The sequence below is a fragment of the Meriones unguiculatus genome, chromosome 6 (genome assembly GCF_030254825.1).
Source record: "Meriones unguiculatus strain TT.TT164.6M chromosome 6, Bangor_MerUng_6.1, whole genome shotgun sequence".
Classification (NCBI taxonomy): Eukaryota; Metazoa; Chordata; class Mammalia; order Rodentia; family Muridae; genus Meriones; species Meriones unguiculatus.
In genome coordinates this window covers 3,373,908-3,399,759 of record NC_083354.1, presented here as the reverse complement: position 1 = coordinate 3,399,759, position 25,852 = coordinate 3,373,908, and the positions used below count along the sequence as shown (strand labels likewise).

Below are 25,852 nucleotides of genomic sequence, written 5' to 3'. Positions count from 1 at the left end.
TGAACATATTTGCACAAATGTCTTTGAAGCCTGATTTTTAGTTCTCTTTGTAAATACCCAGAATTGACATTCCTGGATCATAAATGGTGATCATTTTTTAAAAATTTTTGAGGCGATTCAGCACACGTTTTCACAGTGGCTATACCATTTCAACCATGAGTGCATGAATTTTTCAAGTTCTCCACTTTCTCACCATCACTTGTTATCTATTCATTTGTTTTGAGAACAGTCATCTCGCAGGGGTACCTTGCTGAAATGTGAACTGAAATACTGCTACAAGGTCACTTTCATGTCTAAGAGCCTGGAGACCTGACCTTTGATGTTGGAGCCTTGTGATTATAGACAAATGGAATGTGGCAGATCACGGAGTCAACATTATCTTTAGTCACCTTTGGTCTCTTTCCATAACCATGTGCTATCAACTTTTGTGTCTGGATGACCTAGGACTTTTTCTTTTGTGACTTCTGGCTAAAACTTTGGTATGCATACATAGTTTTGACAGAGCTGTGGCCCCTGCCATTCCTAAACCTAAGACTGTATTACCATCTAAAGCTCGAGAAACATTGCATCTTGGAAATGATGAGTAAACCCTACATTAGAGATTTCCCTGTTGCTTTGAACTCTGTCTGCTTGTTGACTCGTTTCTTCTCCTGTGTAACTACAGTAAGATCATGTGACCTCTTTCAAGAGGAACCATGATGTTTGGAGCGGCATGGATTTGTGTTCCTGGGGCATGGCCACTCATATTTGTTACAGAATAAAGTGTTTTCTTAATTCAGAATTGTTATTTAAACACAGTGGTCAAGCTGTATTTTTATTATTGTTACAGGTATTGAACAGAGAAGGAAACAGGAATGACATCTATATAAATGAGGATGAATGAGCATGGGTGTGCAGGTAAGGTTCCAGTGAGTGTCACTGGTTTTTTGCACCTGTTGAGCTGTCAAACCTGTAAGAAAACAAACAAAAATTTAATATCTGTCATCTCTTTTCTTTTATGCCACCAATGCTTCCAGCTCAGAGAGTCTTTGATCAAACAGCATTTCTCACTAGGTCCTGATCCAGCCACAGACAGTAAAATTCATTTTACAGACTAGATCATAATATTCTCAATATGTAAGTTTAATGTAAAAGTGAACAATAGGAAAGCAAGCTACAGAACAAGGATTTCAGATCCAACTGGTTATGCCATTTCTTAGCCCCACAGTTTGAGTAGGTGGGAGAATAGCTACTTTTAATCTCCCAAAGTCTACAATAAATCAATTTTTTTGCATGAAAATTATATATTACCTCAAAGTGACCAATTATTACATTTAAAGCCATTCCCTTTTGTTTTTTGAGATGGTCATATAATTACATTATTTCCTCCTTCTTTTTCCTCTGTTCAAACTCCTCCATGTGCATCACCCACATTGATCTTTGTAAAATTCATGTCCCCTTTTTCTTTAATTAAGTCCCAAATAGATGTGATGAGGTGTTAGATGGTCCTTACAACTGAGCATTAACTATTACACTTGATGGGTAGCAGCAGTGACTAAATATCACAATCTAAAGAAATCTCTTTCTATCCCTTCCTCCTACTGGCATTGAAAATTCTTCCCAATATTTTACCATGATCACTGAGTTTCCCTGTTGAATCCCATCAAACTGACGATTAAATATGCAATTTAAGACTATAATGTCAATCTTTATCTCTAAAAATGAGCAAAACAGGGCATGGTAGCATCTGCCTTTAATCCCACTTTAATCTCAGCACTGGGAATGCGCACGCGCGCGCACACACACACACACACACACACACACAAACACACACTTGTCCAGTTTGTATAAGTTGCTTGTATGCATATGTCAAATGTGTAACAATTTTCTTCTTAATACCATTATTTTTATTTGCCTATAGGAAATGACTGAAGTTTCACATTATGAACTGATGGCTATCATTGGATTCCTCTTTATACAACTTTAAGGTTATGGCAACATCCTAAAGTACGGAATATTGGTAGTCCACATTTCTTTCACTTAGACCAAATATTCATTACAATAATATTTATTATAAAATTATGTATATGGTCAATGAATTTTCACAGCTTTGAAAGTACTGAAAATAAAGTGTAAACTCAATGTTTGTGTTACTCTATCTATATTTAAAATGCTCAGTATACAGCTGTGGCTAGTGGTTACCATAAGTGTAGGCTGTATCTTATTGTCACAGAAATTTCCAGTTGACAGCAGTGTTCTAAGAAAGTGTATCTCCTTATGTTTTGTTCATTTGCTGCTGTTGTTGTTTTTAAGACAGTACTTCTTTGTAGTTCTGGTTGTCCTGGAGCTTGCTGTGAGAACCAGGCTGGCTTTCAACTTACAGAGATCCTCCTGCCTCTGCCTCCCCAGTGCTGGGTTTAAAAGCAGGTGCCATCATGAGCTGTTTTGCTCATTTTTAGAGATAAAGATTGACATTAAAGAATTGAATTACATGTTTAACAGCCAGTTTGGTAGGATTCAATGGGGAAACAAAATACTCATGGTATTGTACTTGGGAGAATTTGCAATGGCAGTAGAAAGAAGGGTAGAAGGAAGTTTCCTTATCTTGTGATATTTAGCTGCTGTTGCCCCCTCAAGTGTAATAGTTAATACTCAATTGTAAGGACCATGTAACACCTCATCATGTCTACTTGGGACCATTTTCCAGTCCCTCAGTAGCTGAGGCAAAAACGGACTCATGAATAGGGATTAGATGCTAACATGATCTTAGCCTTGGGGTTGGCACAGGTTAGAGGTCTACAAAGGCTAGTGGATAGTTAACCAATAGTCACAAAAGGAAAAGTACTAGGTCACATACAAGGATTGATAGTACAGGATCATTAAACAAGATAAGCAAAGACAACTTTGACTTCATGATCTAGAAGATTCTATCTCTTCACAATTGCACACACACATGAACACATCCATATGAATGCACACACAGATACACACACACACACACACACACACACACACACACATATATATATATATACACACATAAACACTCACACATTTATCATACCCACAAGGTCAGAAAAGGTAGTTGGTACAAATTCATAGCTTTGCCAGATTGAGGAAACATGGACCATTACCCAAAACTTGAGTCACATCATGCCAAATGAATCTCAGCATCTGCTCTGAGATTTATAGAAAAGCTTGGCAAATGTATTGAACACGAGCACTTCGGAATGGAGACTGGAGCTATTTTAAACGTAATGAAGTCAATGACGGTATTTTAGTACTAATAAAGAGCTAATAAAGAATGCCTTCCCCGCCAAATCAAACTACTGCAGAAAATGCCAACAACAGTCTGCTTACCTTCAGGCCCAACTTTTTAATGCTCCAATGACTCGTAGACAAGAACTCACAGATCCCACTGGTTTAGAACGGAGATTTAGGAGTTTAAGAAAGCTTTTGGCCTAGAAATCGGTCTTCATCTCTGGGCCCAGTCCATATGTTTCTGTGGATAAAAATAAGCTCTCAGATGATATTTGATGAGCTGAATGAAATTCAAAGCATTTCCATCTAAGTTTCTAAAATATAAAGGAGGCATCTCTGCGACTTGCTTAGAATTTCTAAAGTAAATACACTGTCAAACTAGCAGTGCGAGGTCCTCTTTCCCCTTCATCACTTTAAATCCCGTATCACTTTGCGTCAGGAACGAATGGTTATCTTCCTTCTTAAAAATCTTCTCCCACGTTTCTTTCTTCTTGATCTACTGTTTGGTCAAATGTCAGTGTTCACAGTAACTCATTACCAGCTGACATTGTGTGTTACTCAGTTACGTGCAACAGGCTTGTAAATGATGGCCATTAAAACTGTATCACCCGATGGACTGCCTCAGCTGGAAGGTGCCTTGGGGACAATCTAGGACAAAACCTTATATTAAAGAAGAAAAACGAGAACCCACACAAAGATGATAACTGCATTAGGATTAAGGTATATATTCCTGATATTTCTTGCTACAGAGACTTTTTTTTCCTACCAATAATCATAATAATCAGTTGAACACTTCCTGTGCCCTGGTTGCTTTATTAAGGCCGAAGTAAGTAAATGTACTAACATGTTGGATTATTTTTCCAATCTTTGTAACAACTATTCAGGTCAGTGCTATAGTTAGCTCCATTTGGAAGAGGAAATAATGATGCTTATAGGAGGTAAATGATTGTTGAGAGTCACACACTGGTATTTTGGGGGGGTTAAGATTTGAATTCAAGTCGACTCCAGAACCTTAGTCCTCAACTACTGAATTGTGTTGTCTGAGCAGACTTTTCTTGGGGAAAAAAATAATCACACACCTAGAAACACCAAAATGTTTTTATCACCAGTGAAAATGCTCTTCAGGATAGACCCAAAGGCTTCAGATGTGTGCACTAAGTCCTTTGCATTTCAGAAACATTAGCAGGTCAAAACAATAATTATCACTTTAATTCATATCAAATAATAATTATCCATTTTATCCTAATTTCATCAAAGCCAGAATACAATATTGATATCAAAGAGAGGTGGTAAGAATATGTCTCTCACCTGTTTTCTTATCTAGGAAAACTTATTCTGCATTTTAATTTTTCTTGGTTTAAACAAAATACATTATCGGAAGGGGAAAACTCATAAAATGTACTAACAATGCTTTTTTTAAACTCAACTGTCCCCCATCCGCTGCATGGTTATATATTGAGGGCTTATATCTAAAAGCAAGACAAGTCATGCAGAAATTGGTGTTGATTTTGATTTTGTTTCTTCTTCAAAGTCACATTGCCACTTAATTATTCTGAAATCTAAATAATTCTCCAGTTATAAAAAAAAGAGACTCTGGATGGTTTCAATGTGATGGCACTGTGCGAGGCTATCAACAGACCACTTCTAACCCAGCCAATGTGTTTGCATTTCTCCCTTTGGAGGGTTTTCTTTTTTAATCCTCACCACTGGGATAAAGCTGTCACTGTCAACCAGAGTAGAGTGGTGTTGTCAAGAGTGAACTATTACAAATGTGCCCTGTCTACTTAGTTTACCTGCTGGATTGTCCTGGATACTTCTTTCTGTTCCAGGAACCATAAGAAATCCTGGTGCTCCTTGGTACATTTCATCTCTGTGTCCCGAGATGAAATTCACTCTGAGATGTAGTCCAACCAAACTCAGACTATGAAAAATCATGGGGGATTGATGAATTACAGTCCTTAGTGATAACCCAGTTGCTGAGTGTTGGTACAGTCACAGTGAAAACCAGTCTCTATACATTATACCACAGTGTTTTCTAGAATCATTGAGATTTGGGACTTTACTATTTTGATGCCTTTATAGTTACACTGCGGTTTTTAAATGAAAGTAATCTCAGTAATTGCCCTTTTTAATGGTGAAAAAGCAGGTCCAGGGAGTTTAAAACATTGCCAAGGTCAATCTGAAATTCATAAAGTAATGGCAGTCTTCAAAACTTTCACCACAGATGGCTTAAAAGGTAAAGGTAGCTGCCACCAAGACTGAGGACATGTGTTGGGTCCCCAGGATGCATACACTGGAAGGAGAGAGGCAACTTCCAGTAGTTGTCCTATGACCTTTGTGCATGCACTGTGGCCTGTGCTTCTACATATAAACACTACACATGCACAATAAAAACATGTAAAAAGGTATTATTTTTTCATTAAAAAGAACAACCAACTTCCTAAAAATAGATAAAACTTAACTGCATTTTACCATTTCTTCATACTGATTTCAAGAGTTAAGAATCCTCAAAATAAGTAAATAAATTTACTATATGACCCAGCTATACTACTCTTTGCCATCTGCCCAAATAACTCAATATTCTATTTCATAGATAGATGCTCAGCAATGTTGCTCAACAATATCTGACCTAGTCACAAAAGCCAGAAGATGGAAACAACCTAAATGTCCTTCACAAGGTGAATGGATAATGAATATGTTGTACATACAAATCACAGAATATTATTCATCTGTTAAAAAATGCAATAATGAAATTTGCAGATAAACAGATGGGCCTGGAAAGATTAAATTGAGTGAGGTAAACCAGACCCCAAAATGACACAGTCTTTCTCATCTGTGCTTCCTAGTTCCAGATCTTCAGATGTCAGTACATGCATGAATAACCACCAAAATCAGGCATGTGAACAGGGACCATAGATGGGGGAATGGTTAGGAAAGGGAATGGTACAATGAAGTTGTTATGAAGAAGGAATAATGGGGAGGGGGGCTCCAACTGGGGAGGAGGGAAATAGGTCAATAAAGAAGAAGAGTGGACAAATAATTGGTTGTTTGATAAAGTCTTGAAAAATCATGTTATTTCATATTTATCTAAAATTATACACATCTATCTATCTGTCTTTCTGTCTGTCTATGTATATATGTATGTATGTATGTATATATATAAAAGTATATATATACATACATATATATGTATGTATATATATATATGAAAGTTAAATCACTTTGGTTGACAGTGTTACCCGCAATAACCATAGAGTAACAAAAACCCCACAAAAAGCCTTTTGTAGGACCGATCAGCATAATCCAAGTGACCCCCCCCCCAAACAACGTGGTTACCTTCAAAGGTTGAGGGTCAGCCTCTAATGCTGAAGACAGCACAGGCTTAGGATACACAATGAGTAGAGCTGGGTCTGACCTGAATTCTTTTTTTTCCCTGTCATGAGAGCAGTCTAGCTCTCATGGTTTCAGAATATACCATGCAAGCTGCCAAGGAAGGGAAGCAATTAAACAGTTCTACTCAGCTGCAACAAACACCTATGGACCATGACAGTTACCAGTATGGCAAACTATTCAGAAAGGTGCAGTAAGTGGCACTCATATGTTGGTGGCAGCCAGCAGCTGTCTATCGGACTTAAGGCCAGGTGGTAACCTAGCCAGCTTCCTGGGGTTAGTGAGGTCATGGTCATTAGAAAAGAATCTACTACCAGCACATTGAGAGATCAGCATAATTCCTCACTACATTCTAAATCTTATCCTTATACCCATAATTAAGAGTGGCTACCACCTCTCATCAAAGAAGCCTCTCCCTATAGAAAATGGAGCCCATTGCATAAAACTACAACTGGACACAATACAACGATCAACCTATCTTAGGGAACCCATGCCCAAGAAATATATCTGCATCACAGCCATTGTGTCTGTAGCTCAGGGACCATTGCAGAAGAGGGGATGGAAATATTGGTTGAAAGCAACCAAGAGCTACATATATAATCCATATTGTTTGGGGAGTCACTTGGATTATGCTCACCAGCCCTACAAGAGGCATTTTTTTTTGTGTGTGACTGGTACTGGGGGTTTTGTTACTCTATGGTTATTGTGGGGAACACTGTCAACCTAAGTGATTTGACTTTCATTTATACATACATAAGTACATACTGTGTGTGTGTGTGTGCATGTGTGTGTGTGTGTGTGGTTTAAGACATAGGCAATCCTTTAACAAAATGACAGTTTTGGTGCTACTAGAATAGTGAGAAAGGGATGTAATATTGTGCCTAGAGAGTAAAGGCTCTCAACCTGTGGGTGTTGACCCTGGGTCACCTGTCAGATGTCCTGCATCACAGATATTTACATTTTGACTCATAACAGCAGCCAAATTTCAGTTATGAAGTAACAACAAAATAATTTTATGGTTGGGGATCATCACAGCATGAGGAACTGTATTGAAGGGTCACAACATTAGGAAGGTTGAGAACCATTGCTGTAGAGGCAGTGTGCAAAGACAGGCACTGTCAATCTCAGAAGAGTTTTCCCTGTGTTTACCCATTGGGCCATGCTTTGCACTCCTACTAGGAATCTGTGATGGCTATTCTTGGTGGTCAGCTTGACTATGTCTGGAATGAAGTACCATAAGAAATGGAGGGCACACCTGTGACCCAGATCTTGAGGCAGGAAGACAACGTGTCTTTGATCTGGATCTTGAGGCTGGAAGGCAGATCCTGAGGTGGCGTGACTCACAGTCTTAATCCAGACGGACATACACCTTTAATCCAGTCCTTGAGGCACACCTCTAATCTGGTCCATACCTTCTCCTGGAGGCCTCTGTAAGGACAGTAAAAGAAGGAAGGGTTTGTTCTTTGCCTGCTTGCACTAACTCTGCCAGCACATCCATTAGAGCCAAGTTGTTCAGGTTTCCATATTATATAGAAGACCAACTGAAACACAGAGCCTAGTGGATCTGAGCAACTACTAGATTCTTGGACTTTCCATTCACAGCTGTCCATTGTTGGATTAGTTAGATTGTAGCCTGTGAGTCATTTCAATAAATGCCATATGTATATATATATATATATATATATATACATATATATATATTCATTCCGTAGGTTCTGTGATTCTATAGAACCCTGACTTATATAGAATGGAAAGATAGATTTGGATTAAATTTAGAATTCTTTACTTCAGTAGAAAAAAAATTATGCTCCATAACAGACTGAGTTATCATTTGTGTGACTTGTACATTTCTTAAATTTTTAATCAAGGACCTATTCATAATCAATGATTTTATGTAATCAGAATGTTTAGGAAAATGGTAATTCTTATGTTATAATGAGTGACTATCTTTACTGGGAAGCTAAACATTGTGTGTAAGGACATTAGTTCATTAGTTTATGGAGAACATTGTCCCAAAGGTGGCAAATCAATTACTTTGTGAATACACCAATTTGTACAGTGATTCAGCTACTGTAATGGACTGAGGCATTCATTTTCTTATGGGATTGATATTAACTCAAAACAAGAAACCCTCCTATAAGTAGAGTCTTGTTATAGATCTAATCTTTTTTTCTAGTCTTTAAGGAAGCTGACACTTGTTAAAGTATCCTTGAATCCTTCATTTTTTACGTTCCACACATTATTTCTCTGTCTTTTTTTTATTTGTCCTTTAAAATGAATGCACAGGAAAGTTTTTATCTTGTTCTTCCTGAGTTAAAATTTATAGAAGATATTAATCTCTGACATTCTTTCATTCTAACTATACACATTCCAAATGAGCGATCTTAGATGTTACTGTTAGTTGCAAATAAGAAAACCCAATAATAAAGGTTCGAAAAGATGGTGAAGGTAATTTGCTGACATCAAAACAAAAATACTCAGTTGGGCAGTTAATTTCAGATGTTTTCAACAAGGATTCTGGGCCTCCTTTTTTAGTTGATTCAACCTGCCCTGTCACTACATGCTGGCATCATTTAGAGGGCTACCTTCCTGGTTTTATGGGGTATCCATCACAATGACTCTTTACTCAATGATTCCTCCTTACTCATGTAAGTTGTGGGTTTGCAATGGTATGGAGGGGAACAGTGGCAAACAAAAATATTTTCTTCATAAGCAATCAGCTGATATAGTTCTGACTATTCTACATTTTAGATACAGTGGCTTTTCTTCACTGTATGTGGTATACTTATTTGGTTGTTCCATTAGATAGACATAGACTAGGCCAAAAGAAAAATATAGTCTTATTTCAGGAGGGCCTCCCCCATCAGTGGACTTGGAGAGGGGCATGGGAGGAGACGAGGGGGGAGGGGAGATTGAGAGGGAGTGAGAGAGGGGGCCGCAGCTGGGATATAAAGTGAATAAACTGTAATTAATGTAAAAAATAAAAATTAAAAAAAACAAAAAAGGGAAAAGAGAGAAAAAAAGAAACTTGTGGTCAATACAATACAACACAAGACAGCAAAAGGAGCACTTGGTTTGAAAGGAGCAAGATGCTTCATCCAGAACAGGCAAAGACAGAGCAAAGAAATTTACTTAATCATTTTAAGTTTAGAAGAATAACAGTGATTCAGCCTGTAGCTGGAGATATGACTAATTGGTTAAAGCACTTGCTGTGTAAACAAAAGGACCACAGTTCAGATCCCTACAACCTGTATAAATGCTAAGGGCCATGATCGGCCTCCTAACTTCCAGTTTTAGAATGTGGAGATGGAGGAATCCCAAAGTAAAGTAGCTAGTGAGATTGGCTGTTCCGGTGAGTTCTTGTTTTGACCAAGATACTGTGCCTCAAAGAAAAAGGCAGAAGAGCAACCAAGGAGGAGTCTGAATATCCACCTCGGCCTTCCCCATCCATGTGTACCCACACATGGAAAGATGCATGGAAACATTCATCACACACATAGACATGAAAACATTAATTTAATCTTCCCACATACACATGAAAATATTCATTTAACCCTATTCACTATAAGCATGGTTTTGAAAGCCCCAAAGAAACAGTGAATATGTTAAATAATCTAAGAAGTGCTATGCAGATTTCAATATTGATTTGGAGTTAAGTGTCATTAGTACAGACTGAACTCCCATAAAGTGGAAGCCATCACTTATTTATCTACATTCTTTCACCATCTAGAACTCTCTAGCCCATGTTTGCATACTATAAAATAAAACAACACACACATATCAAATAAAAGTAAAAAGGGAATGAATAACAATGGGTAAGAAAGTTTTTAAAATGGAGAAAAAACTTAAGTGTCTGAATCTGAGATAATAATCTACCAACAAAATATTTAAAATATCCTGAATTCCATCATGCTATTGGGCTATCTATTGTTTCACCGAACTTTGTAGCTTAAATTCTCAAGAAGCTTTGTTCCCTGGGGAAATCGCCCCAAACTTTTGAAGGATACCAAAGAAAAATGGATGAGCTTTAAAGCTGCTTTTGCTAGAAGGCATTTGCAGCATTTAGCAAAAAATGCCCCCGTGTCTCCTCATTGTCAATGTGGCTAGGGGATCTACACTATTGGTAGAGTTCTTATAAACCTCCACAAAACAAATAAAAATCTCTGCTGCTCTAAGTGTGCTCTGTAGTCCTATAAAAATCAATGACACTCGTCACAGGAAACATGGTGCCTTAGGCACATGTGTTTTTACTCTCAAGCGTCTTTCTGTATCTAAATGCAATTAGTTGTCTCGTGGCCCTAATGGATGGCCATTTACCAACAGTAAAATCGGTGCTAGTGTGTGTATGGGCAGCACGATGTGATATGAGTCCCGCTGAGCCGGGTGGGAGGAAGAGCCCCGGCTGCACAACTCTCAGTAAAGTATCTTTTGAGAACTGCCATCGACAACCCGCAAATTCCAGCTACAAATCCTGCAAACGGTACCGCTGGGAAACAGCACTTTAACTGATGGTCTGGTATTTCCAAAAGATAATGTCACCATGACATTTTCAGTCTTTTAATATCGTTTTATTGAGTCCCTGCGGTACCATCCAGGAGCTGGGTCCCCTGGAGCTGGGAGAGCTGCCGTGTGTTGGGCTGTCGCCCATGCTCTTTGGTACCCAACAGACTGGGCCTTCAACATAAGCCCCAGGCTTGTCCAGGGAGAACCTCTTGCTGCCTATGCCTCTACAAGAGAAGTGAGGTTTGCTGTAAATTAAGGAAATGTCCACTTGGTCATGGGGTCTACAATAGAGGAATGTTTGCTATTTCTAGCTTTCAGTTGAGCTGCCAAGCTCATCTCACATCACCCTAGATGAACAAAAGGTAGCATTGTTCCCATGTCTACTTCTCCGCTATAGACTCATATGTGAGTCTTGGTCAGAAGTGAGTGAGTGAGTGTGTGTGTGTGTGTGTGTGTGTGTGTGTGTGTGCGTGGATGCTATATAAAAACACACATATAAGATACCTAATTTACCATATAGAGAACTATTTTCCACATCGGCAGTCATCTGAGTTGAAAAAAGAACATTCAAACTAATGGTAACCAGTTTTTGTTTGTTTGTTTGTTTGTTTGTTTGTTTGTTTTTTGAAACAAGGCTTCTTTGTGTAGCCCTGGCAGTCCTGTACTGACTTTGTAAACCAGGCTGGCCTCAAACTCACAGAGATCCTCCTGCCTGTGCTTTCCTGAGTGATGGGATTACAGGCATGTACCACCACTCCTGGCAATGGTAACCAGTTTTAATTGGCTGTTTTCTTCCATAATTCATTAGTGATTATACCCATGGCTAGTGACTTGTAATCTTCTTCATAACCATTTTTTTAGTGGTAGCTCCACTTATTTCTTGGCTTTGTTTGATCATGTATTAGGGTGATCAAACATTTGCCAGAGAAATAGAACCAACATGTGTGTGTGTATGTGTGTGTGTATGTGCTCAAGATTCAAGAATTGACATTGCAGATGAATTCTTGCATATTTTCCCCCAGAGTTTTATGTTGTTCCAGAAAGCTGATCTTTTTGGTCTGATCAAGGTCTTCAGCTGACTGGATGAGTTAAGCAAGATAATCAGCTTTTCCCAAAAGTTTACCAATTCAGTTGCTAAACTTACCTGAACAACCACTAAGATGACCTTAAAACTAAATATCACAGATATAGAGATGTCTGTCCATATAGGTAAGTATATAACCGTATCTTTACACTCTTTCTTTTTTCTCCTACCCTTGCCAAACCCTGGACTAGATGCCGAGTCCCTGTCCAAATGATAGATTGTGATTTATGAGATTTTATGTGATGTCTATGCAAATCTGTCTTCTTGTTTATACCACAGAGATGCCACATTTGCCTTCAGTTTAGGGATAAGTGAGGTAATAGATATATTCCATAGTCTAACATGTAGCAAACGCTCAACAAATGCAACCTGGAATCTATTCATTCAGTTATGTACCTTATGTACCTTAAATCTTACCCCTCTCTCCTCTGCTGTCACCAACCTATTCTGGTTCAAAAGCTCCATAAATTATTTCTTGATTTAGTCCTGGGAACAGTCAAGTTAGATGTGGACACACCTGGAAGAGGCATTTCAGTTAGTGAGGTAGACTGAATGAGAAAAGGTCCTCCATAGGCTCCACCAAATATTTGAGCAGTTGGTCCTCAGTTGGTAGCACTGTTTGAAGAGGTGCCACAACTTAGCTGGAGGAAGTGTACCACTGGGGGCATGCTCTGAAAGTTCCTAACTTTGCATCACTTCCTGTTCACTCTGTTTCATGTTTGTGGTTAAGATGTGACCTTTCAGCTTTCTGCTCCTGCTGCTCCTGCTCCAGTGGCTTGCTGCAATGCCTCTCCACCACAACGGATTCTTATCCCCCTGAAAGCATCAGCCTCAAAGAAATTCTCTCTTCAAAAAAGTTGCTTTTGGTTGTGGTGTTTTTTAATCATAGCAACTTGAATGTAGCTAATACTGTAAGAGACGGAAAAGCAAAGGAAAGAAAATACCAAACAGCATTAGCTTTCAGGAGGAAAATGTCGTGCTATGTGTTTAGAAAAAAAAATGTAATTTTTCCTGCTTTCAACAAGGTGAACAGACTTTTGACACAGTAACACATGAAATGTGTTCTGTTTTCTTCTTTGGTGTCTACCAAAGACAGAATGCTTGGATTGACCTCCAAAAGAAAGTGTGACAGCAGCAAACTCTTCCACTATCAAAATCACATGTTGCCTTTGAAAAGACAAGTTGTTTCTGAATCAGTAGAAAAGCTAGAAGGATACCAGGATGGTGTATGTTATATCAATTACTAGTGCTTCATAGTTTCATCTAAATATTTGATCCTTCCTGGAAAATCTTTATGGTGTTCAGTGACTGAAATAAGCAAACTACCAAGGCTTACTGATCCAAAATAGACATTAACATAGTGGTGTGAGAAACAATAGGGCTGAGTCAGATAGAGACCAAAAATCCACAAAAGTACGAAAGCCCTCATAGAGCCTTTGTGGGCACTGCAAAAAGAAGAGCTGAGTCTGTAGTCCATGCCTTTGTGGTGCAGACAAGTTACTGATGTTTTTGATAATTTGTGGATTCCCTCACAAGTATTCTATTTGTTTGGGTCTTTCAATTAGCCTAACTTATAGAAGAAAACACACAGAAAATACATATTTTTTGCTATTTTTTAAGACTTTTAATAAGCTGCTTTCATATGGCAATGAGCTTCCCCCCCCCTTTTCCCAACTTCTCTTGAAGCAGTTGAAGTTTAAGATGCTTTTGCCCTCCACAAAAGAACTGGCTTTTGACTAAAGCAATGATTTGATGGTAAAAAGGCTTTTTTTTTTTTTTTTTTTTTTTTAGGGAGATGACTTAAAAGAAGAAAGATTTTTATCTGTAGAAAAAAAATTGCTATTTTTAAAGCAGACAGGAAAGAGGGAGGTTTCTCCCTGGGGCTGGGGTCAGAAGGGGAGGTACACAGCTGTGCTACCCATAGGAGAAAGGACCGACTTTAAACCCGAAGCTGATTCAGGCTTCCTGGGAAGCCTCGTGTACCCAGAGCCACAGACCAAACCTGGGGACACGGTTCAGATGCCTACCAGGCAGGCAGATAGGTGCTGTTCTTAGGTCTGCCAAGACGGCCGCTTGTCTCAGATTCCACATGTCCCAGGGCTTTGAGGGGCCAGCTTCCCTCATACATCTCTGAAAATCTATTCAGCAACAAATAAAAAGCATCAAGGAATCAAGGAGCAACTACAAGTCCTTTGAGCTGGGATGCCAGTTATCGATGTCTCCCTCAAATAACTTATTTGGGAAACTTCTGTGGTCCCCTGTAAATGACATAAATTGTATAACAAATTAGGTTGACTAGCATTCTGCAAACACTGAGAATTTCATTATGTGGAAAAGTAAAATTTTCACTAATTATTCTCTCTAACCCTTAAATTTTGTAACATTTAACATTCGGTTTTAAAAGGGGGCATCTCACATTTAGCCTTTAGACATATATATATATATATTGAAGGAAGAAAGAGTCAATCTTTAATAGCCCCCTGGCAAAATTCCTACTTTCGGGCTATGGAGAAACCCCAGTTGTGGGAGGCTGAACTGGACTGTTTAAGACTGTCAACCACCATTACTGTTTTGATGGACTCCAAGAGAGACAACTGGGAGAAATAATGTAGGAAAGCCAGATCTCCTGGCTGCATGGCTGTTTCAGATGCAGACAGCTTCTCTCCCAGGCTGCCTTGACCAGCTCCTGTTGGACAGTCAGCCCTGGGCTTCATGACACAGACTGAGATAATACCCATGAGCCAATCCTACTCCCTTCTCCTTTCTTGCTTCTTTGAGAATGACATTTTATTAGACTTCTCAGTGGATCCAAATGACCCTTGAAGCCTCAGGTTCAAGTTCTTAGCTCTGAAAATTAAGACTTAATCTATATGAGGAGGAAGGAAAGCCTGAGTGAATGAAGTCCTGAGTGACTGCATTATTGACAGAGCCATGCCCATGACATCAAGAATTCAGACCTACAGGAAATTGGCAAAGCTGCCACCCGCATGGCCCAGGCTCAAGAGAAAGGGCAGAGTCTTGCTGGGACTCCTGAGGAAATGATTGACTAGTGTATGCATAGACTAGCATCTGTAACTTCCTCTTCCCAGATGTTACAGGGACCTATGGGAACTAGCTAGTCCTTTCTCCAGTGCTGAACCTAATGAAACACGTTGAGTTCAGGTTGCAGTGGGTAGTGGAAGCCAACTCCACCTGACCTCAGTTTCACTGTGTGTCTGTCCTTTATTCATCCTCTTGCTATCTCTAGGTAAGGTTCCTGACCCAAACCACCCAGATTGAAGCAACCTGGTGATATTTATATTTTACCCTTCATGCCTTCATTGCCTTCCTACACACACACACACACACACACACACACACACACACACACCCCTTGCTCTTATGAAAGTCATGAAAAAACATCTTTTCTATTCCTGATTAATAACAGATTCAAAATGAAGAATTCTAGGAAGTAGCGTTGACAAACCCTAATCATTCTAGCATCTTTGGGGAGCAGAGACATTGGTCAATCTGGGCCTTGAATTCTTGTGGCAAACAAACAAGTAAATACAGAAAAACTTCTCCTACACATTAGGGAAAAGATGTCACTGCATATGTAATAGGTTTGTTCAAGGTTCAACAAGTATTACAAGTAATGGAATTTTTCTGCATATCTCCAGATGACTGTTTCCAAGAATCCTGTCACCACTATCTTGTATTTCCTGTAAACAATTGTGATACAGTTTCCCCTTCCCCTATGCCATTATGACTGGATGGCATATGAAACACACAGATGACAACAGGCAAATGGCTGTACAGACAGCCCTTCTCTTGCTTACTGAAGCCTGGCTGGATGGAATCCTGCTTTTCTTTGAGCGTTGATCTTCCATTCTGGAAGCATAATCCTCACACTCCATGGCATCTGCCTTATGTTCCTTTTCCTCTTCTCAATGCTCTCCTGGGGATTATCAGACACATCCTTGGCTCCAGATATCACTAATAGAATTGTGAGATCTCAATCCATAATTTCAGCTCTCAAGGCCTCGTAATTATAATCCATTGTGCGTCTTACAAGAACTTCCAACTCAACAAGGCTTACCCATACTTAAATAGTTTTTCATCTTCTATCTCTATAAGCCTGTTCTTCCTGAACTCCTTAGCTTGGGACTTCTCACACATTTCTCCCATGGTAGGATTGATGTAGCTGCAGACAGAAAATAATGTTCCCACGAAGCCACGCCCAAACTCAAATGACAAGTATATTGAGGTCAACACAGACACCAATTCTGGGGATGTGAACATAGATAATAATCAAGTGTGAAATGAGTGCTGTGGACCAGAAGTGACATATTTGACTAGATGCCAAACCAAGGAGACTCACAGCCAAGAATCGGAGTGCGCGGAGAATGCATTTGAGATAAGAAGTCTAGGAAAAGTGACTGGACAAGATGCAGTGAATGGAGACAGACCATTGAAAAACCATAATGTTTGGGTAGTCGGTGATGAAGGGGCAGTCGGGGTTTTGTGAAACAGTTCCCCACTTTCTCTTGAGAAATAAAACTATGCTGTAAGGATGAAAAAAAAATCCAGAATATATTTCATGTCACAGAATAAGACATCAGGCTATGAGGACTCCAACTCAGGCCCTTTAACTTAGGTCCCACTCTGGACCTCAATTTCCAAATAAAGGTGTGAGTGTACCCATAACATAACAGAGATATATTAACCACCATGAAACCTATGGTGGTCACATTTCCTGTTCTCTCCCACCCCAGCCTGTAGCTTTAAGACTAAGAGAAGACAACTATTTTATCTCAGAAAGCCCTTTCATTTCTCAACAAAACTTTTTTTTTTGCATGAAAATTAACCAAAATGGAATAGAAAAGAGATGCTGACCTATTACTTGTAAGGACAAGACTAATTTATTCTGCCTTGGGCTCGGTGCTTTTATGACTTGGTTTTATAAACAACAACAACAAAAAAAAGATTTCCTAATCAAAACTCAGAATGTTCAGCACCAAATCCAATTGTCACAAAAGAAGAGGCAAAATGTTCTCCCGTCTTTTGATGTGAGTCTAAAAATACTGAGCTTTATCTTGGGGTGCTCTGCTCCGAATGTCCATATATCTCCAAAATCTGCGTTCTGCTCTTCTCACACACACCTCTTGCAGTGATAGTAGGAGTTTGGCTGATGGGCAGTCATGAGGGAGCAGGCCTTGTCAATATGATTAGCGCCCTAATGAAGAGGGTCCCAGAGAGCTGCTTTGCTTCTTCCACCATAATAGGATACAAGGAGACTGTCTGAATTAGGGTTTCTATTGCTGGGATAAAGCAGTATGGTTATAAGCAACTTGGGGAAAAGATTACATTTCATCCACACCCTCTTTCACATCACAGTCCATCATGGAAGGAAGTCAAGACAGGGACTCAACCAGAGTAGGAATCCAGGGGAGGTTTATGGTAAGTTTATAAACTTACCCTACATGTAATTGAGTATTCTTTCTTTCTTTCTTTCTTTCTTTCTTTCTTTCTTTCTTTCTTTCTTTCTTTCTTTCTTTCTTTCTTTCTTTCTTTCTTTCTTTCTTCCTTTGAAACAAGTAAAACACACTATACCCTTGCTTACAGGCAAGTCGTATGGGGGCATCTCCTCAATCGAGAGCCCCTCCCCTCAGATGACTCTAGCTGTGTCAAGTTGACATGAAACTCGCCAGCACGCTGACACATCATCTACGAGTCAGGAAACAGGCCGTCGGTGGTTGCTGCATTTGCCAGAACCCTGACCCTGAACTTCCCAACCTCTCCAACTGTGAAGAACAAATCTGTTACTTATGTGCTGCCCATTGTGCGGTACTCTGTTATCACAGCCCAGATGGGCTGAGATATGAGGTATATTTTTTGGCAGGTCATTTTGTTTAGAATACAACTGGCTGTGACTCTCCAATAAAATACTTGCAACGTGGTACTTTAATGAAACAACAAGGAAGGTTGGATGGAGCGCTGGTTAAAAAGCAAAATTAAAAATTGGGTGCAAACTAATCACCAATATTTTTTTTAACGGAGACTTAGGAAGGCGAATACAGTTGTATTCTTCTGCATTTTATGAGTTACTGTAATTTACGGCTTATAATGTGCTTATGGAAGCGGCGATCTTCAGAAAAGTTGGCCATTATACAGCCTCAATTGCTAAAGCCTTCACTGTGGGCTGAGTCTATGAAATGAGCAATTCTGATTGGATTTTTTTTCCTCTTTTATAGAGAGAAATTGGATTACTAAATAAGTGCCTACAGTTAGATTGTATTTCTCTCGTAGACAAAATTTATTTTGACACTTTTGCTTTCACTTTTAAAACCTATACATGCTAGACTCACATCACAGAACTGATAAGAGCAGAGACAACAAAATAGATTACAAGCTTTAGTACAGCAACTATAATTATCATTGTTTATTTGTATTGTGTGTGTGAGTACTCATGTGTTCCCTTCCAGTCTTTTTTCATGTATTGTCATGTTTTATTTGGTGGTAACACACAGCTCCATTTAGTTAAATATTCCATAGCTTAAACTGCATCTTGCTTTGCATTCAAATTTCCTATTTTTATTATAAACACAGCTATTGAAATGCATGATGTCATTGACTTCTCCAGAGGGACAAGGCATTACTCTTATAAATCCTGTATAAACATAAGCCCGGATCACCCATGGATGATTTCTTTGGCGGCAGACACTGATCTTTATCCTACAGCAGGAACACTTTTCTACCATTTAGTGTCCTGAAGCTTTTAAGTGTCTCTTTGCTAAAAGACCCTGGACGCTTTGTATTAACTGTTGCATACATAAAAAAAAAAAAAACAACAAATCACACACCTGCAACTGCAATATTATATATCCCCATTTATCTAATCACTTGGTGAAAGGAAAGATCCTGTTTCTAAAACACAAATGTTTCTCTCAGTAAAGCTCAGCCATGATGAGCCTGGGCCTTGAAGTCAAGCACACCCACCCTGGGGCTCAGGTTTCCCCCCTTGATGCTGTGGACAGGACAGCTGCCTTAGTTAACTCCAGGAACACATTTCCCCTCAGAGTCTTTGCAAAGGGCACCTCTTGGATTATAGCTTTCTGTCACTTAGCATAGGTGGAGAGCCACTTTCCTTCTGGCCCTGAGCAAAACAGCTTCCCTGGACACAGGCAAGTCACTTAACCTCTAATCTTCAGCTTTCAACTTTGTAAAACTTGAGAGTGATGATGAGATGTAGCTTGCAAGTGTGTTGTGTGCATCACTGCAGTGAATGCTGTAGTGGTGTTCTTGGCGTGGAGCCTTACTATAGAAAGCCTACAGTGCACATTAGCTCCCAGTATGATTTCTCCCCAATGTATATGGTTCAAAGGAAGGACTTAAAAACTAAGTTAGTTTACATGCTTCCCCCATCCCATGGCTTGTTTCTGTTCTTGGTTACTACATCCATCTAATCAGTTCAGAATGGAAGGACAGAGAGATGAACGAAATAGATGGCTAAGAGAGCCATATGCTTATAATATCCACTCCTAAGCCTGGAGGCCGATCTAATTTTATCTTGAACTAAAGTTACCAATTATTGCTTAATTGAGCCTGTCATAATCCAAAAGCTTCTGAGAAGTCAGCTGTAGGGAAGCCCTTTAACTCAGAAGGGATTCAGGGAGGGCATAACTGAAGACGAAGAGTCAGGACTATGGGTAGGGCCAGACAGCAAGTGGGGCTGGTCAAATTCAGCATACTGGGAGTAAAATCTCCAAGGTCCAAGAACAGTCAGAGACCAGCAAGCTATGCTGGTACACTCCTGTTAACCCAGCAAGCAGGAGGCTGAGGCAGGAGGATCAGGAGTTTGAAACCAACCTGAATCTACACAGGGAATTCAAGGCTTGGGTAGATGACAGCAAGACTGTCGGGGGGAGGGTGGGAAGGAAGACAGATAACTCGCATGCATATGTACATATATGTGTACATCTGTAACAGTAATCAGCAAAGAAAAAGAGGTTATCAGCTTGTTACAGAGCATGGGAGAGGTTTGGGGAAGAGGAGCTGGGAGGGGCTGGAGGGAAGAAAGTGGGGAGGGTACGTGCTGTAATTCTATTTTAATCAATGTATTTCTAAAAAGAAGCAAAAAAAAAAAGAGAAAAGAGAAAGGAAGGGAGAAAGAAGGGAAGAAAGGGAGGGAGAAAGGGAGGAGAGAGCAGGAAGGAGGGAAGGATGAAAGGAGGAGAAGTAGAGGGTGAGTACAATCATAAGAGTCTATATATTATTCATGTACTAAACACTGCTTAGAGCCTCCTATGCATTAACTCTTGCAAAGAAAAGAGAGAATGAACATTATCAGGAATATTATTCCTTTTTCTCACGAAATTCTTCTATTTTAGTTGAATCTTGAACTTCGTCCAGTTTCAGGTCTTGAAGCCAACTCAGTTACTTCCTAAAGCAGTGTGGGAAGTCTGGAGATATCCAGCTTAATCCCTCTCCAGGCTGTTTCCGGAGGGAGGAAGACTCCAACACCCTTCTCTGCCTGCCTCTTACACCAGCCCCACAAGGATTAGGAACTTTATTTAAACTATTTGAGAACTAAACTTAAGATAGTGACATGGCAGAGGAATCGTGAAAAGAGTGTGGTTGAATTAGATATGGTCTAACCCATGTTGGATTTCCTCAGAGAGCTAATCTGTGATGAGTTCAAGCAGGCCTTCAGTTCTTCAAAACCAGAGGACATTTAAAATGAAAGAGGGAGTCGCCAATGGAAGAGAACATGCTGCAAATTAAGAGATATTTTGGTCTTGAACTCTACTCCACAGGATGACAGTTTAATCACACTGACTTCTTCAGCATGAAATGTGGTTCTGCCAGATAAACTTTAACTGTAATTTATTTTAACCACTGTACTCGGCTGAGGTTCCAGAAGTGAGCCAACTCAGCCAACTCCAATTCAATCCGTTCTGTACATTGATTGGCAAACTGCTCTTGTCTTAGTTGAGAAGTCTCAGTAACCATGTGTCAATTTTTTTATACAAATTGCTTCTCTCTCAGATACTATATATTTGTCACTTCCTCATATTCATCCTTTTATATTTAAGTTTGTAGAACATGAATCATTTCTTTTTCTAGAAGGCCAAACGCTAAAATGGTTTCAATTCAAGCTAGAAATTAATCTTGTAGCTACTTTTAAGGACAGTATAAATTAAGCTGATGATTTAGTCTAACATCATGAGTTCTTGCCCTTGGAAGCTATTTTTTTTTTTTTTTTTCATTTTTAACGATGAACAGGATTGTTTTTTTTTTTTTGGAAAGGAATAGAAATGTATAAATGATGCTTGCCATATCGATATAACATTATCCCAGGTGGAATAATGTTCTTCTCAGTGGATTAAATGTTTCACACGATGGTGGAAAGGGGTTTGTTGTGAGCAAGATACTTAATAGTCAGCATCTGGAGAAGGAAAGAACTGTAGACATGAAAGAGGAGCACTAGAGGGCAGCTATGGAAATTAGTATCTTCAGACCTACTCAGATCCAGGGCTGGACACAGTAGGAGAGTGTCAGCTAGATGCCCGTCAGACGCAGAAACGTGGCAAGTCAGATAAATCAGGGAGGGAGGAACTAAAGACTGAATGGCAAACAGTTCACTGCTGAGGAAAAGAGATCTTTTCTCTCTAGAGCAGATGGCCTTTTGTCTTAGTTTATCTAGAGGTTCTTTCTTCCCTTTTCTCTCCACAGACTCACTTTCCATATGTGGAAATGCGTAGAACAAGCAGGGACTCTTTTCTAGTTCTACAGTTCTCATGAACTCAAGAAGTAGTTGTTGGCAGGGAAAAAAATGACTGGCAGAGGAAATTATATAAGAAACACAGTAGAAATTATTCAGAAAGATTATTCTTGCTCATCTTTTATTTAGTTTGGTGAAACATTGAGGAAGGGCTGTGAAAAGATACAGATCGCCCTCAAGGGGCAGATACTTTCATCCATTTGCACCTAGCTTTGGATCCTATCATTAAAAAAAATATTAAAAAGCAGGTTAATGAATAAATGATGTTGCCAAGCCAATAATAGGCTACAGGTGCCCTGAAATGAAAACGTCCAGGACAAAGGGTGATCACATTTAAAAGGAGAAAAAGTGGCCAAGGTGATTCCCTCTCCAAGTGGCTGACCATGTCCCTTTCAGGAACATAGCAACTTGAAAGAAAACCAAACATGCCTGGTGAACAAGAGATACTTGTTTCCCTTGCCTTCCTTTGGTTGTATAAAAAAAAAAAGAAAGAAAGAAAGAAAGAAAAAGTGACAGAGGATCTGACATGTGAAAATTCCCAGAAGCCTCTATTTTGTATGCCTTCTGAGCCCAAACTTGCTCTTTTCCCAGGCAACTCTCTACATATGGACATTTTCATCCTCATCTTTGCCTTGTTAATGACCGGTATTCTCCTCACAATACTTTTGGTGTTGAATTGCATCCCCCACAGAAGGTGTGTTACAGTCTTATCAGCAGAAATATACCTTTGAAACAAAGGTATTTCTAGGTGTCATCGAGTTAAGCTGAGACCATACTGAATTAGAACAAGCCCTGAATTCGAGGACTGGAGTTTCCGCAAGAATGCAGGGATTTAGGGACAGACAGGATTTAGAGAAGACAAAAAGACAGTTGAAGTGGAGATGAGGTTGACAGAACTCTAAGCCAAAAGGTACCAAGCAACACCATTTGGCCCCAAAGATGATGCAGCAGGAAGGATTCCTCTTGGGAGCTGGCAGTGGGGGATGGCCCTGCCTATATCCAGACCTCAGATTTCTAACCCAGAACTGTAAGAGAGTAAGTTTCTGTTATTTGAAGCAGTGTTTTGCTATGGTTGCCATAAGAAATTAATACAAATGCCAGGCTCTGGAGTCATCATCTTCTATTTCCTCCCCAGTAACATCAGATACTGTGTTGAGCTCTTGCTCCATACTACCCACTGCATCCATCACCACAGCTACCATAGTACCACCACAGCAAAATGATGTTATTCTATAAAGGGGTGCTTTTCTCTCTTGGGCTGTCCCAATTTTGAGGGTCTAGAAGCTATCCTTGTTTTTGTGTCTCCAGTGCCTAGCCTTCAGCACAAAATTCAGTAAGTGTTTAAGAAAATGGGATAATGACAATTTCCAACTGTAACGAATCTACCATGTTCTTGTGTAAAACTGTTCACATCTCATGAATTCAGCACGTGCGGTTATGGGACCCTTTAAGCCAACATTGCTGAATTTTAGCACCTATTTAGTATGTGCTACAGGAAGAAATATGGAAGCCAGATAATTGAATAATTGGCAGATGACTTTTTGGGTACCTCCAGTCCTGGCTAAAGTATAGAAAAAATTTTGAATATAAAATAATGAGGAGGAGGAAAGAGGCCTTGGGTTAGTTTTTATGAATTTAGCATCCTAGAAAATCCCTTCGAAGTCAAATAAAGTCATTGTAATTCATGAATTCAGAAATGTGGTGCAAATGCAGATGAAGACAAATAGCACAGGAGCCATCTGAGGCAGGCAGATTCATGGGGGAAATTAGAAGCTGCCATCAGCAGAGTTAATGGAGAGTTCACTAATCCTAACTTTCACCCAGGATAAATGGAATCCTGTGCCCTGTGCCTCTTCTCCAATTCGTTTTCAGGTTAGGTCCACCTCTCTGGAGACAATGAGGAGGAAGGGTACTCTTTTTACTACCTTCCCTCTTCCCCAGGATGTATTAGCTGCTGCTGTGCCATTTGGAGATGACTGTTATAAATTTGGAGCATGTTTTCTACTTTTCTAAATAAAGAAAGAGCTAACAGATCCTCTGTATGATGTAGGGATAGTATCTCGCTGTGTTGTGGGTAATGACTACTTGATGCTAGACTGTTCTTCAGATGAGTGACAGAAGTTGTCTGCGGGACTCTGGAGATGCTAGGCAGAAAGTCTTTTCCTATCAACACATTAAAAAAGAATAATTACATGCTGCAGTGCATGGCACTTTGGCTGTGTGTTTGTGTGTGTGTGTGTGTGTGTGTGTGTGTGTGTGTTACTGAAAAGAACTTTGAATTTAAGACCAAGATAAGTAGCATATTCGGAGACCAAGTCTTCAGTTGTGTAACACTTAATCAAGCCTCCCAAACTCGTTGCTCATATCTAATTTATATATTACATTCAAACGTGTAATGAACACTGGGTTGCTTCCAACTGTTTTTCCATTTTGGATGATAATCCTAAATCAGATCAAAGATGAGTTTAGGAATAGGTACATAACCCAGTCCTAGAAATGAGATGCAAGGGAAATCTTCTAAAGAAACTTGTCCTTCGCTCTAACACACAGCCACAAGGAAAGATGGTCTCTCTTCTGCCTCTGGACATTGTGAAGTGTGACATGCTGCAACCGTCTTGCAACTGAGAAAGAGAGCCTCACCAAGATGACAGATGATAGAACTTGAACACAAGTCCTTAATGGCATCTTTAAAACAACAAAGCACACAATTCTGAAACCTTCTGAACTCAGGGATTTGATGTCTTAGAAAATAAGTGCCCTTACTTGTGTTGGCCATATTTAATGTTTGTTGTACGTGAAGACATGTAAATGCCACATTCTGCTTAAGTAGCTCTGTAGAAATTGCAGACAAGTGATCAACACCAGCCCCAAGATCCCTTTGGCCAAAGTCAGTGTGAACTGTCTTCTGTGCTGGTGAATCACCAGAACCCAGTTAATACTGGGATTCGTACCAACCTCCGCCATTTTCTGAATATGTTGTGTTTGGTCATGTTATGGTGTGCTTTGCCTTTAGGTCAGCTGAAATAAAATTTTTAACTACTTTATTGATGAAAAGGCTGAAACACGGATGGCGTGTGTACTATGCACAGAACACACTGTTGACAAGAACAGATACTGTACAATTTAGGTTTCTGAAGCTCCAAAGTCAATGGGTCTTCACTGCCCCACCTCTCCTTGCTGATAGGAGGGACAGCCACTTAATTATAGAGAGCCCCTACTTTTTTTGAAACTTATTTTTAAGTAGTTCATCATTTTAGCAAGGGAGTATTAATTCATGTTTCTCTTATGAGTTTTTCCCCCTTATTTCCCAGTCTGTTTGTTTGTAGCAGCTATTAACGGAACTACTGAATAAAATGACTGTGGTTTTTCATTTCTTTTATCCTTGCTGATTTCTTCTCCTGGAATCTCTCTGTCACTATAAGACCAACTGCTACACAACCTTGATATTCTAGTTCAATGTGACTCTCCAGCACCCCAGGGTACAAATCACCATTTTTTGGGGCAGTTTCCTTACTGCATTTGTGCCTTTCTACTAACATTCAGTTTTACATTGTAATAACATCATCTAGGAGTTGCTGACCCCTTATAGAATATAAGTATACTAAGTAATACGTGTCTGACAAACCTTGATTTCTTTTATTACTTAACATGCAGGGTTCTATAAATGCTGAATGAATGGACAGATGAGTGAGTACATGCATGAATGAATGGCATTTACAGATTCACAAATCTTCGGTCAGATAGACTTGTTAACAAGTAAATACATGAGCCCTAATTAGCAAGTAAGTTTGGCAAAGTGGGTAAGCAAAACCAAAGTGACAATAATTTAGGTTTTTAAAAAGTAAAGACAAGCATTATTATACGTAATGCTT

At 39.5% G+C, this 25,852-nt stretch overlaps 1 long non-coding RNA gene and 1 other non-coding gene across 2 annotated transcripts; one reads left to right on the top strand and one right to left on the bottom strand.

The window, feature by feature from the left end:
* Positions 1-812: 812 nt before the first annotated feature.
* Positions 813-8,048, bottom strand: LOC132654582 (uncharacterized). The gene is made up of 3 exons (XR_009592204.1): positions 7,886-8,048; positions 3,340-3,481; positions 813-949 (listed from the first exon to the last, which is right to left on the bottom strand). It is a non-coding gene; the product is annotated as an uncharacterized LOC132654582 (long non-coding RNA).
* A 14,282-nt stretch (positions 8,049-22,330) lies between these two features.
* LOC132654938 (small nucleolar RNA SNORA67) lies at positions 22,331-22,462 on the top strand. Its single transcript, XR_009592539.1, has one exon. It is a non-coding gene; the product is annotated as a small nucleolar RNA SNORA67 (small nucleolar RNA).
* Positions 22,463-25,852: the final 3,390 nt, after the last annotated feature.